The sequence below is a fragment of the Chaetura pelagica genome, unplaced genomic scaffold (assembly GCF_000747805.2).
Source record: "Chaetura pelagica isolate M959 unplaced genomic scaffold, ChaPel_1.0 scaffold90, whole genome shotgun sequence".
Taxonomy (NCBI): domain Eukaryota; kingdom Metazoa; phylum Chordata; class Aves; order Apodiformes; family Apodidae; genus Chaetura; species Chaetura pelagica.
In genome coordinates, this window is record NW_009953496.1 from 18,082,802 (window position 1) to 18,094,100 (window position 11,299).

General features: G+C 36.9%; 1 pseudogene; it reads right to left on the reverse strand.

Annotated features, from left to right (window-relative positions):
* Positions 1-11,299, reverse strand: part of LOC104390173 — a 30,282-nt pseudogene that overhangs the window by 1,270 nt on the left and 17,713 nt on the right.

Below are 11,299 nucleotides of genomic sequence, written 5' to 3' on the forward strand. Positions count from 1 at the left end.
AGAAATCCTCCTCCTTTCCCAGGCTCAACTTCACTTCAGGCACCTCTCCTCCCCAATATCTGGTCTCCACTTCATTCCTTCCCTATAGTCACTTCTCCTCCCTCCTTGTTCTTGCCACAGGTCCCACTCAGTGTCTTTGGTGAGGTGATGGGTGGCATGGGCGATGGGCGTCAGCACATACTGGTTCTTCTATGCCACTTCTGCCCCCTCTCACATGGGCTACAGTCCCTCCAGGGGTGTGCCTGCTCTGCCGTGAAGCACCTCCTGCGTCTCTAACCTTGCTGTTCCCTCTGTTTTCCTTCCTCAGTTCCCTCCTCCTCTCTCCCCGTCTCTCTTCCTCTGTGTCCCCCACAGTGGTTTTGCCTTTTCTTGCACACATTTCCCTGAGGCCCCGCTAGCTGGGCTGGGGGGCTCAGCTGTCCCCTGTGGGGGGGTCGGCTGGAACCGGCTGTGTTTGGCACAGGGCAGCCCTGGCCTCTCCTCACAGAGACCCTCCTGCAGCTCTGCTGCCAGTGCTGGGGTACCTGCACACCATATAGCATGAGGTCTAGAGGAGCTGATTAATTTATACTTTAATATTGAAAGTAGCAGTGAAGTACAAAAGTACATCCTACATTGGAAGATTGTTTATTACAGTAAAAATGAAATTAATACCAGAGTAAGGTTAACCCCACATATGTTTGTTGCGTTATTTGTTTTCCCTCCGTGGGGTCCCTAGTAACTAAAAGCATCAGAGAAATATTTATTTACTGTTCCTGCCTGGCTCAAACCCACCTTTTTTTCAAGTGACACAATGGTCTAAGCATTTACACTAAATCTAGCAAACAAATGCAAAAACAGCAACAGCAAAATCTAATACAGTCCCTTAACTAATTTCTACTGGGTGATAAAATATGTGTCAGGTATTAAACCAGCATCCAGCCTTCTCCTCTGTGGCCATCTTGTAAACTCTCTCTAATTCTGAAGCGGATACAAGAAAAACACCCAAAACACCCATTTCTGAACCTTTGTCTTACATCCCTGTATATGCCACAGCTGTTCCTTTCAGGAGTGATCCTGTTTGAGCTGGCCAGGCAGGGCTAGGGGCAAGTGGATAAGGCACACCAGAAGATGGCTTTGGTTAGCATAAAAAACTACCAGTTAACATTCAGATGAGGATTAGCCAGCTGCCCTGCATGCCAAATGGAAAGATGGGATAAACCAAACTGTTCTATATTCAGATCAAAACTTAACATCATACATTGCTCCTGACAAAAATGAGCAGGAGAGAAAGGAAGGGACAGCTTAAGTTGCACCAGCTTAGGTCTCAAAGCTGCTGTCCTCTTGAGTCACGCAGGAAGGTACACTTTCCACTAAGGAGCTTCTCAAGCAATTTACAGCTACTGTCATTTACGGATTTAGCATTAGAAAACACCCAATTTGTTAGTGGAGCTCAAACCTACAGGCTTGTTCAGAGCATACTTACAGCCAAAGGTCAAAATAGAAATATTTGGGAGATTCATCTGGTGTGTAGATGGTACAGCTGGTACAGCTCAGGCTTGATTTAGAGCAGAGAATCAGCTCATCTTCCCCATCCACAGTGACTGTTACTACTTTTTCCTATTTTTCACTGACTGAAAAAAACTAGACATTAGCTACCTAAGCAGCTGGCATGAATTGAGATTTTAACTCCAGAAAAAGAAATAAAGATGAGCAGAGATCTAAATTTGGCACAAGCACAGCAGATTAGGAACAGTACTACAATATTAAAGTTCTTTAAAAATACAGACCAAGATAAATTTACAGCTAACTCTACTAGCAAAACCCAAGAGGGGATCCAAGTTTAGCATTAAGCCTGCAGAAAAATTACTATTACAGAATCACAGAATTTTAGGGGTTGGAAGGGACCTCTGAAGATTTTCCAGTCCAACTCCCCTGCTACAGCAGGATGAAAAAAACACTAGGGCAGATTACTCAGAAAGGCAGGCCTATTTTTATTATTATCACACTGATTAAATTTTTTGTTTCGTTGAAAATCCAAACACAAATGAACTGAACTACTTTGCCATCCAAGGCTGATTACAAATCTTAGACAGGGAAGTACAAATAGCCACTATCCACAGGTGACATAATGAAGCAAGTAAACAAAAAACATTTTTTCCCCCTAAAACTATGTAGGAATAAAGTAACAGTAATAAAATACTAATTTTTTAAAATACTGAGAACAATAAAGACAATTAGTTTATTCCAAAATCTGGAAGTTTTTTTCAATTTATGCAACAAGATTCTGAATGGACATGCCATTTCAATATTCTATGCCTCTGGGACCGTTGTTAAATGTAGGTGTTGCAACCATGTCTGGTATGTTACAGAGCTTTGCAAGCTTTATAACGCATTCAAATTGACTGACAAAAAAAGGGTGGAAACAGAAATCAAGAATAAGCATTCTAGCCATAGCCTCTGTCCCAAATGAAAAGGCAGTTCTGTGAGAAAAAAAATGCACCAGTTTATCCCTTGATTAACTCACTATGATTGCATGGGTATATTGGAAAAACACAGATTGCTCTCTTATTTAAAAATTATAATGTGATCATAATATTAGATACAATGTTGCAAATCATACTGATGAGGAAACAAAAGTCTATACTTGCTCTTAAAACTCACATTTTTTTTATTGAATATTTTGCCTAATCAGAAAACTTTAGCTTTTTCTTAATTACATTTATAATTAAGCAACTCTAATTTGTAGCATGTTTTTTCCTCATTTTCCTGACACACCAGCAATCAGGTGCAAATCATCATTTATTAGGGATAAAATAAAGCTTTCATAGTGAGATGCAGATTTAGGGAATCTTCCCTCTTTCATAAAAAGGTGCAAATGTTCACTTGTCTACCCATTCTTATGCAACCATATCTTTAAACCTTCATACACAGCAGAGACTAGCTTCCCTTGAAGCATTAATTATCCCAAAACAGAATGTAGAAAAAAAACAAAGCAATTCTATCTTTCTGCAAGATGTGCCAAAAGATTTTCTGTGTTGAAAATGACTGGGGTTTTTATGGATCAGCTTTCTACTGTGAGTTTCAACCTGGCTGCAGCGAGCAACTTCAGGAGGAAAAATAGGAAGTGTTTTAAAATGCAATTCCCTAGAAGTTTACTACAGACAATACTTTTTGTAAAGGGACAGCAAGAACTATTTTGTAGTTTTTGTATTTCTGCAGTTCTTACTCTAGCATATATACAATAAATAGTAATAATCACTCTAAGCAATAGCATAGAATGACCTTTAAGCTCCACAAGAGTCATACTGAACAAAAGCTGGTCATAACTGGTCATTACATTCTCTTTTTAATTATCATGTAATCAAACAAATGTCTTTTCTAATACTGCCCACATCCTCTTAAGCAATCAGTACATTTCTTTTATATACAACCTTACCAAGAAGGTCACAACAAAAGTAAGCCATTAAGTTATCACAGATAAGCCTGGAAGTAATTATGTAAAGCCAAACAAATCCTGACAGAAGAATTAAACAAATCAAAGTTCATTGTTAGAAGGACTAGAGCCTGACCCAGTAACCTCCTGTGTTTGTTCCTCAGATTCCATGAGAAGAGAAAAAGAGGTCCTCAGAAACCCCAGATAAGAAAGATTAGTCTTAAACATGTTTATTAGCGCGGCAGTCCTTCATGAGCAAGGATAGTTGGATCCCATTGTACTAGACACTGTAGAGACACAAAGCAGCAAGTATATTGCCATTGTCAAAAAGACACACTATTAGTTTACCCAAAATTCACCCAAACTAGAAATAATGTCTTAAAAAAAAAAACACAACATGGGGGGAGGGTCTGGGGGGCAACTTTAAAAAATCTTAATTAGAGTAATTTTTAAAATTCTTTACACAGAAATTCAGAATCAATGCCATTAATAAGTCTGAAACTGGGACCACACAATTTCTTATCAGATTGTATATAGCTGAGAATGGGATTTACATTGCTGTGTGGGGGTTGTTGTGGTCTTTTGCTGGTTCTAAGACACTAGATTCCTATTTAGACTTCAGAAAAAATGTATGCATTTTTAGCAGGAAAATCATTGTATGATACAATACCTAAATGTAATATCTGAGGAACCCTCAATCAGCCCTTACAGAAGAGCCAAAGACATATTCTAAAGAGCTAATACAACTCAGAGTTTTATATTAGGAATCCAAATTGAAATAATTCTCCAAAATTTGCTGGTAGCCATGTTTTCTGTGGACATGGATGCAATTTAATCAAACTAGACATTAGGAACCAAACTTTACTTAATTTAAACCACAGAAACATCCCCCAAAATCTATAGAATTAGTGGTAAAGATCTACCTCTCAGTTTTTATACTTTCCTTTGCACTAGGTCAAGATGTTTTAGTTCATTTAATCAATAGGTTGTTTCCAAGAAGTTAGTTGGAAATAATGAAAGATTTTCTGCTGAAGGACATTAGGTGCAGTACCTGTCTAATTAATATAAGCACAATTTATTTTTGTAGGATTATGTTCACTTTCCTGTCTTAGCTTAGACATGAAACCAGAGAGATACTTCAGTTGCGTGGGGAACCAATAGCCGCTAAATGCAACTAGTCTCTGTAACACTTTAAAAATAGTATTTCCATTGCATGAACTCACAAAGGTTCAGAAAGTCTTTACAACACACTGACACTGAAAAGTAGAATATATTTTAGTTCACTGAAGTCAATAGGTTGATTCCAAGAAGTTAGTTGGACGTAACAGAAGATTTTCTGCTCATTAGATTTTAAATAGCAAAGAAAAAAAAATTCAAAATTTTGTACACCAGATGGCAATGTATTCTTAAAAATGGCTGAATGAATTGTTTCATGGAGATTAGTAGAACTTCGCTGATGAATTCCAAGTAGTTTATCTATAGGACTGTACCCATCAATCTGTCACTGGAAATGAGACCAACCCAGAAAACAATTAATTTGCTCTGATAAGCAGATATTACTCTCCACCTGAAAATCTCAGCAGAAACCTTCAACAGGATAGAATTTCAACTTCCTTTTTTCAAGTGCAGTTTTTTGTATTATGTATTCCTGTTGCTAAACTGGATTTTCAGATTTTTATGAGCAGTTGTATTGTAGACAATTTTTAATTTGATAATTTCTAAAAGAATCTAATGAAAAAGGAAAGGATGCTCAAAACAAAAAGCTGTAGTAAAACAGTACTAGTGTTCAGCTGCAAGTCAGCAAGCCTACATGGGTTCATTTGACAACATTCAACCTTGTAATCCCCAAAATGTTGTCAAAGAACAACAGCTGAAGAGGTCAAGGCATGTATGAAACATTAAAAATCTCCTATGTAAAAAAAAAGAAAAATCTGGAATGTGTTTCTTAGATTTTTCTTCTCAGCAGTAACACAAAATTTGTGCGGCGATTGTGCGCTTTACAGTCCAAGAAAGAGAAACTTAAGCCTAAATATCATAAAAGTATATAGCATACCACCATAATAATGAATATTGGTTCTCATAGAAATTCCTGTCTCTATTTCCATGTAGTGATTCAGTTCTAGCCATGTTCTTCCATCAGTGAAGAACACTGAAATGAGTCTTCCAACATAGTAAGGAAAACTACAGCATTCCCTGTGGAGAGAAATCCAAATAAATGTTTGTTCCAGCAGCTGAACTTTCACCATCTCCAAACACATTCCTTTACAGTTCATGTGATCTTTGTCTCCGAGTAGCAGGGACTTATGTGTCATCAGATACTCAGTGCGAATCCAAGCTCTTTTCTAGGGTTTCAATCAGATTTCAGGTTTCTACAGTGATGGCTTGGAAACATTCTGGTCGCCTCTTCCAAAGGTCCCATCTTAGTCACCCAGCTGGAAGCCTGTATTAATCCTGCTTATCACAACAGCTCTGTTCCACTGCAATGTCGGGTTCTTGTCTTTCACCACCTTTTATCAGCTCCACCCAGTTAGACCACAGCCCTGCTTGTCACGGATTTGCAGCTTGTTCTTATATCTAAGAGCGTACACTTAGCTCAATTCCAAAACCACTGAGAAATATGTATAACCCAAAAGTAGGCAGTCATGGCTACAAGGGTTGGGGGGGAGGCAGGGCAATATAATGTAGTTCAATCCATTGCAGAGAGGTGAAAACCTTGAACTCACTTGTACAATCATACAACAACCAACCTTCAAAACATGTTCAGAAAATTAAAATCTCATCAGCAACTGAAATGCTCAGCTATTGGTATTTTGTTTGAAAATGTCTAAGCATATAAAAGACAAACTATATGAGTGAATGATGGTTTTGATTCAGTGGCTGACCTCCTCCCCACAGCTGTACATGGAGAGATGTGTACACCCTGTCTTGGGACACTCCCCATTTTGTTGCGGGATTTTCTTCTCCTGCTTACTCTGGTCAATAAGCAAATAACTTTAGGTTTCATTGATATCAGGAATTATGTTTTACAATTATTGGCCTAAAAAATTGCTTGTAAGAAATAAATTCTACATGCCTGGACAGTGGAAACTACATATTGCTTTCAGCTAGTGTATACATATGTTGTCCATACGGATAAAAGTTTTAAGCCTGCTCTGAACACTTAAAAATATTTTCCAATAAATCCTCTGTGTTATTCACCCTCCCTACTTTTCCTAATACAGGGATTTCTTGGGTTTTATTTAAAAGCTTAATATTTTTAAAGTATCAGTTAAGCATGCTATTCCTTCTATGCTGCAATATGTTTAAGGGATTTTGGATTCATTTTTATTTTAGCTGTGTAATCAGAGCTCTAAGCCTCACAGGGAGTCCAGCTTCTGTTTTCATGAAATAGCAAGTTCAGTTGTTCATAGATTTGATTTTAACCAGGCAACATGTATTGTGATATGGGACAATATACACTGTTATATTTATATATCGTCTAGGCTATTTTCCAAACAGGGAAATAAATGTCTATTAAGAGAAACTGAAAAAAATTAAGTACATGTAGTGAGCATTGTGTGCAAATTCAATGCAATTCCAATGACTGTGAGGGACATACAGAAAGTAGTCTCAGTCAAAGAAATAAAAGCTGTGATTATTTTTAGCCCAGCTCCAACTCCCTTGTTCTTATTTACTTGTAGCAGTCAAAAATGAAATTTGACTACCCACATGCAAGCGCCAGAGTCCAAACCATTTATACTTTCCTCTCAGTATGCAACATGTATGACATGATAACTTTTTCCATATTTCTAACAAGCACAGCCAATCCTACAGGCATATTGAGATTAAAATATTGTATAGCAAGCACTATGTTTTTATTACACCAACCTTTGCAGCTATAGGTGGGACATTCCTCAATCTTACCCTAACCCACTCAGGTACTCTTTACTCCCATAAAGCTAGGGAGTTAAACTTAAATGGTAAAACCTGGGAATCTGTTTCAAAATGTCATCAGCTGATTCATCCTGCCATGGCTGCTGTGGCTAAGGCAGTTATCAGTACCCAAGCCAATTAGTCTAAGCAAGATCAGCTGTACCTGAACAGATAGGGTCATATTTTAATTGCATGAGGATTTTTTAATAGTTTTACCATTTTTTAAAAAAGTTCTGAAGTAACTGAAGAAATTGCTGAATTAAATTCAGAAAGCTAAGGTTGAGAGGTTTATACCTGCTAAAGTGTTTCTCCTTTTTGAATTTCACTCTTTGTTCTCAGGTCTCCTCCACCTAGTTCTTCTCAGTGAATAGGCTTTGTCAAAAGTAGCAAAATACTCTGGCAAATAAACTTGTGGGGTCTCATTATTAAAGTGGGTCATGGCTCAGGTAACCTCCATTTGCGAATAAGGAATGCATAAACTAACCTGATTTTCAGAAATTTTGCAGTTACCCACTCCTCCCACTGCAAGTCAATCCCTTTAAGGACCTGGAATTGGTTACAGAAGGTTATTAGTCACTCTTGAAAATATATGTCTTTTGTGCCAGGTCCTCAGAAACTGAAACTGCAGAAAATATAGAATCTGCCCCTTTAGAGCCTGACCATACCTTCATTTTATAGTAGACAGTAATTCGGTTATTAGTGTGTGCCAAAGAAATTACCATAATCTGCAGTTTACCTCAGATTATGCTGATCAGATACACTCTGAAAAAAAAGAAAACATTTTATCATTAAAAGACATTATTTTAGTAGTATACTGAAATTGTTTACCATGAGTTAAGTGAATGGACTTCTGTGTGCAGTGCCAATTCTGGAAAATGGTGCTCAGCAATTTCCATTTCAATCAAACAATGTAACATTTCCTAGCTAAGTAACAAGGGTTTATTTATTTCCAAAATCAGACATTCAAGAAAGACCATGAGACATATTTAACCCTAAAAACACCTGTTACCTTCCCAATTAATTTTGGGAAATTATTTAAGGACTATACTATGTCACATTGGGAGTTGTAGTTCATCTATCCTGTCTCCTATGACCACTGTTTTAAAGGAGAAAATGTGCAAACACAGGTCCAGAGCCCCTGATGCAAGCCAGGCTGTAAACAACTGGTTTTATTGCTGAGTGTTTTACCAACATGGAAAAAATGCTAGTCTCCTTTGAAGCAAAAGAAGAAAACATTTCACTGGAAATTATTTTGGATGTGACATTTAAGTTAAGTGGGACTAAGTGAATTTATTGCACTCCATCCTCCTAAGCTTGTATAAATCACTGCAGTAGGTTCAAGTGCTTGAAAAGCATCTAGAAGGAAGTGAAATTCCTCACTAACTGAATCCCACAGTCCATATGAATGCTGTCATTCCCCTACCTTTCATTTCTGCTCTTTTCTGAATTACCTTAGCTCTGCCTACAAAAGAGCTCACAACATTTCTCTGAAGTGAGACCTGCAGGGAAGAAATTCACATCAACAAACTTCAATCAAATAACTTTGTTTTGTTAAAATCTGTGTACAGCTAATGGAGAGAACCAGCCACCTCCAAAAGGTAAAGATGATGAGGAGCAATGGATTGTCTCCTACAGTTGTGTCTCTCTTTGATGTAGGAGTCAAATTTAATTTAACCTTCCCTTTTGGATTTCTTCCTTTCTCTTCTGTTTTCCTGTACATGGGAATACACAAAGACTGCCTTCTTACTTAGGTCTTTCAGTTGGTTCCCTACAATTTGACAACATGGAATGAGATATTTGTTGCATTTTCATGGCTTCAGTTCAAGACGCTTTGACTGGTTAGCGATATTATTAAATTTTTTTGTCACCACTGTGTGAAACAAGATCTCAGTTTCCTTTACCAGTAAAATAAGGCATTCTTTTGGTCACCTTTTGCCTTTAATAATTGTTAAGTAAGTGTCCAATCTAATTAAAAGTGAGAGGAGATGACATTATACTGCAGTCAGGTATGTCCTATAATAATTTCATCCTAGTCTTCAATATCCAGGTGAAAACAAATGACCTTCATTTACTTCTACAATAACATTAATTCTTGAATCCTACTAAACAATAGTATTGATCCTGATGCTCAGGGGCATAGTTTGATAACAACATCACATGACACAGCTGCTGTTTTTGAGCTCTTGGCCAGAAAAAAAAAATTATCCTGAAGTCTGTGACACATTAAGTATATCATGTGGGTCAGTCAACAACATTTCTGAGTTGCAAACACAAGTGTTCAGTGCATAATATATTAACTGTATGTTATTAAAAACATGGAAACTTTCATCTAACCATGTATGGTAAATTAGAGTTTATATTCCAGTTCATTTGCAAGGTAAGGGAAGAGGAAAAGCCTACAATAAACACTTGTCCTTTCTGTTAAACATCATCAATAAATGACCCAACAGTGTGGTTCCTATTGATGAGTATAATGTTCTTACCTATATTCTTATGACAGAATAAAGTCTTCTCACCAACGTTGACATATAACCACATTGGCCTGCTGCTGGGAATACCTACTGACGAGGGTGTGGTTGCTCCCTACCACAGCATAGGAATCAGTGTTATCACTCAGCAAAAAACACACTTTGCCCATAACAAGTATTTAAGAACCAACAAAAGGAAGTACTTTTTCACACAACACATAATTACATTTTGGAACTCATTGCCACAGGATGTTGTTAAGGCCAAAAGCATAAACAGATTTAAAGAGGAGACTAGACAAATTCATGGAGAAATGGTGCACCAGTGGCTATTAAAATATGAAGGTCCAGATGCTGCCTCTAGCTCAGGAAATCCCTAAGCCATTGATTGCCAAAAGCTGAGGAGAGAGGAAAGGACACAGAACAGCAAGATAAGGCTCAGTACTACTGTGCTATTCTTTTGTCTGGATACTAAAAAAAAAATAATAAAAAAATCAGTCTTATATGGCATACTGTCACTTCAACCCACACACTTTCAATCTCTAGGTAACCAAAAGTTAACCAAATTTGGCAAAAAGTCCATGAAGTTCATGGAAATAACCAGATCAATAGAAGACAGATTATTATTTTTTTATGCTTTAAAGCTGCAGCATCAGTTCATCTTTTATTAAATATCTACCCAGGACTCAAATATGTCAAAGATCTAACTGCTTGAAACTCTGTTCATAGAGCTACTTGCTATGATAATTTATAAATACTGCATAACCTATTAAAATAATTGCAACTAAATGAAAGCTGTAGTGAAGCATATGATAAATACTTAACAGTCAATGCAGATTTAATATCACATTAAAAAAACACCAAAATAATTCAAAACCTAGAGCCAATCCAGCTGCTGAAATACAATAAATTAATCCCATTAAATAAAGCAAGGAGAAAAACCACTCTTAAAACCAGTAAAAAACAAAGTTGTTTAAATTTGATAGTCAAAATGTACATTTTGCATTACCATTCATTTCCAGTTTCATGCCATAAAGTCACATCTGCACCAAATGTTCTACTCCCTCTCTTTGAACTACTTTGGATTGTTTCCTTGGTCTTTTAAAAGAAGTGTAAAAATGGACTCAGACAACTAATTCAATATCTGTTTTGTTTCTTGCCAAGATTTCCTTCCAGATTATTAAGAGGGCCCCAAAACTTAGCTAAACAAAATAATAGTGTTGGAAAAAAAAATTAGTGATTCATTTGAAAAAATTTGCTTCTTGGCAAAAAGGAAAGGAAACTAATATGAGACAAAAGGCAATAACTGAAGTACTTCCTTACAGAAATAAGCATGCATAAATGTCAACACTGATTTCTCATAGTCAGCACACATGATATGAAACTCTGTTAACTCTTTGTGTGTTGTACAGTACACATGGCAGACCATTACAGACAAAACCGTTTGAAAAAGTCAGTGTTAGTTCTTGACTTACCTTTTTATTCAGGAAAACATCTTCATGGCATT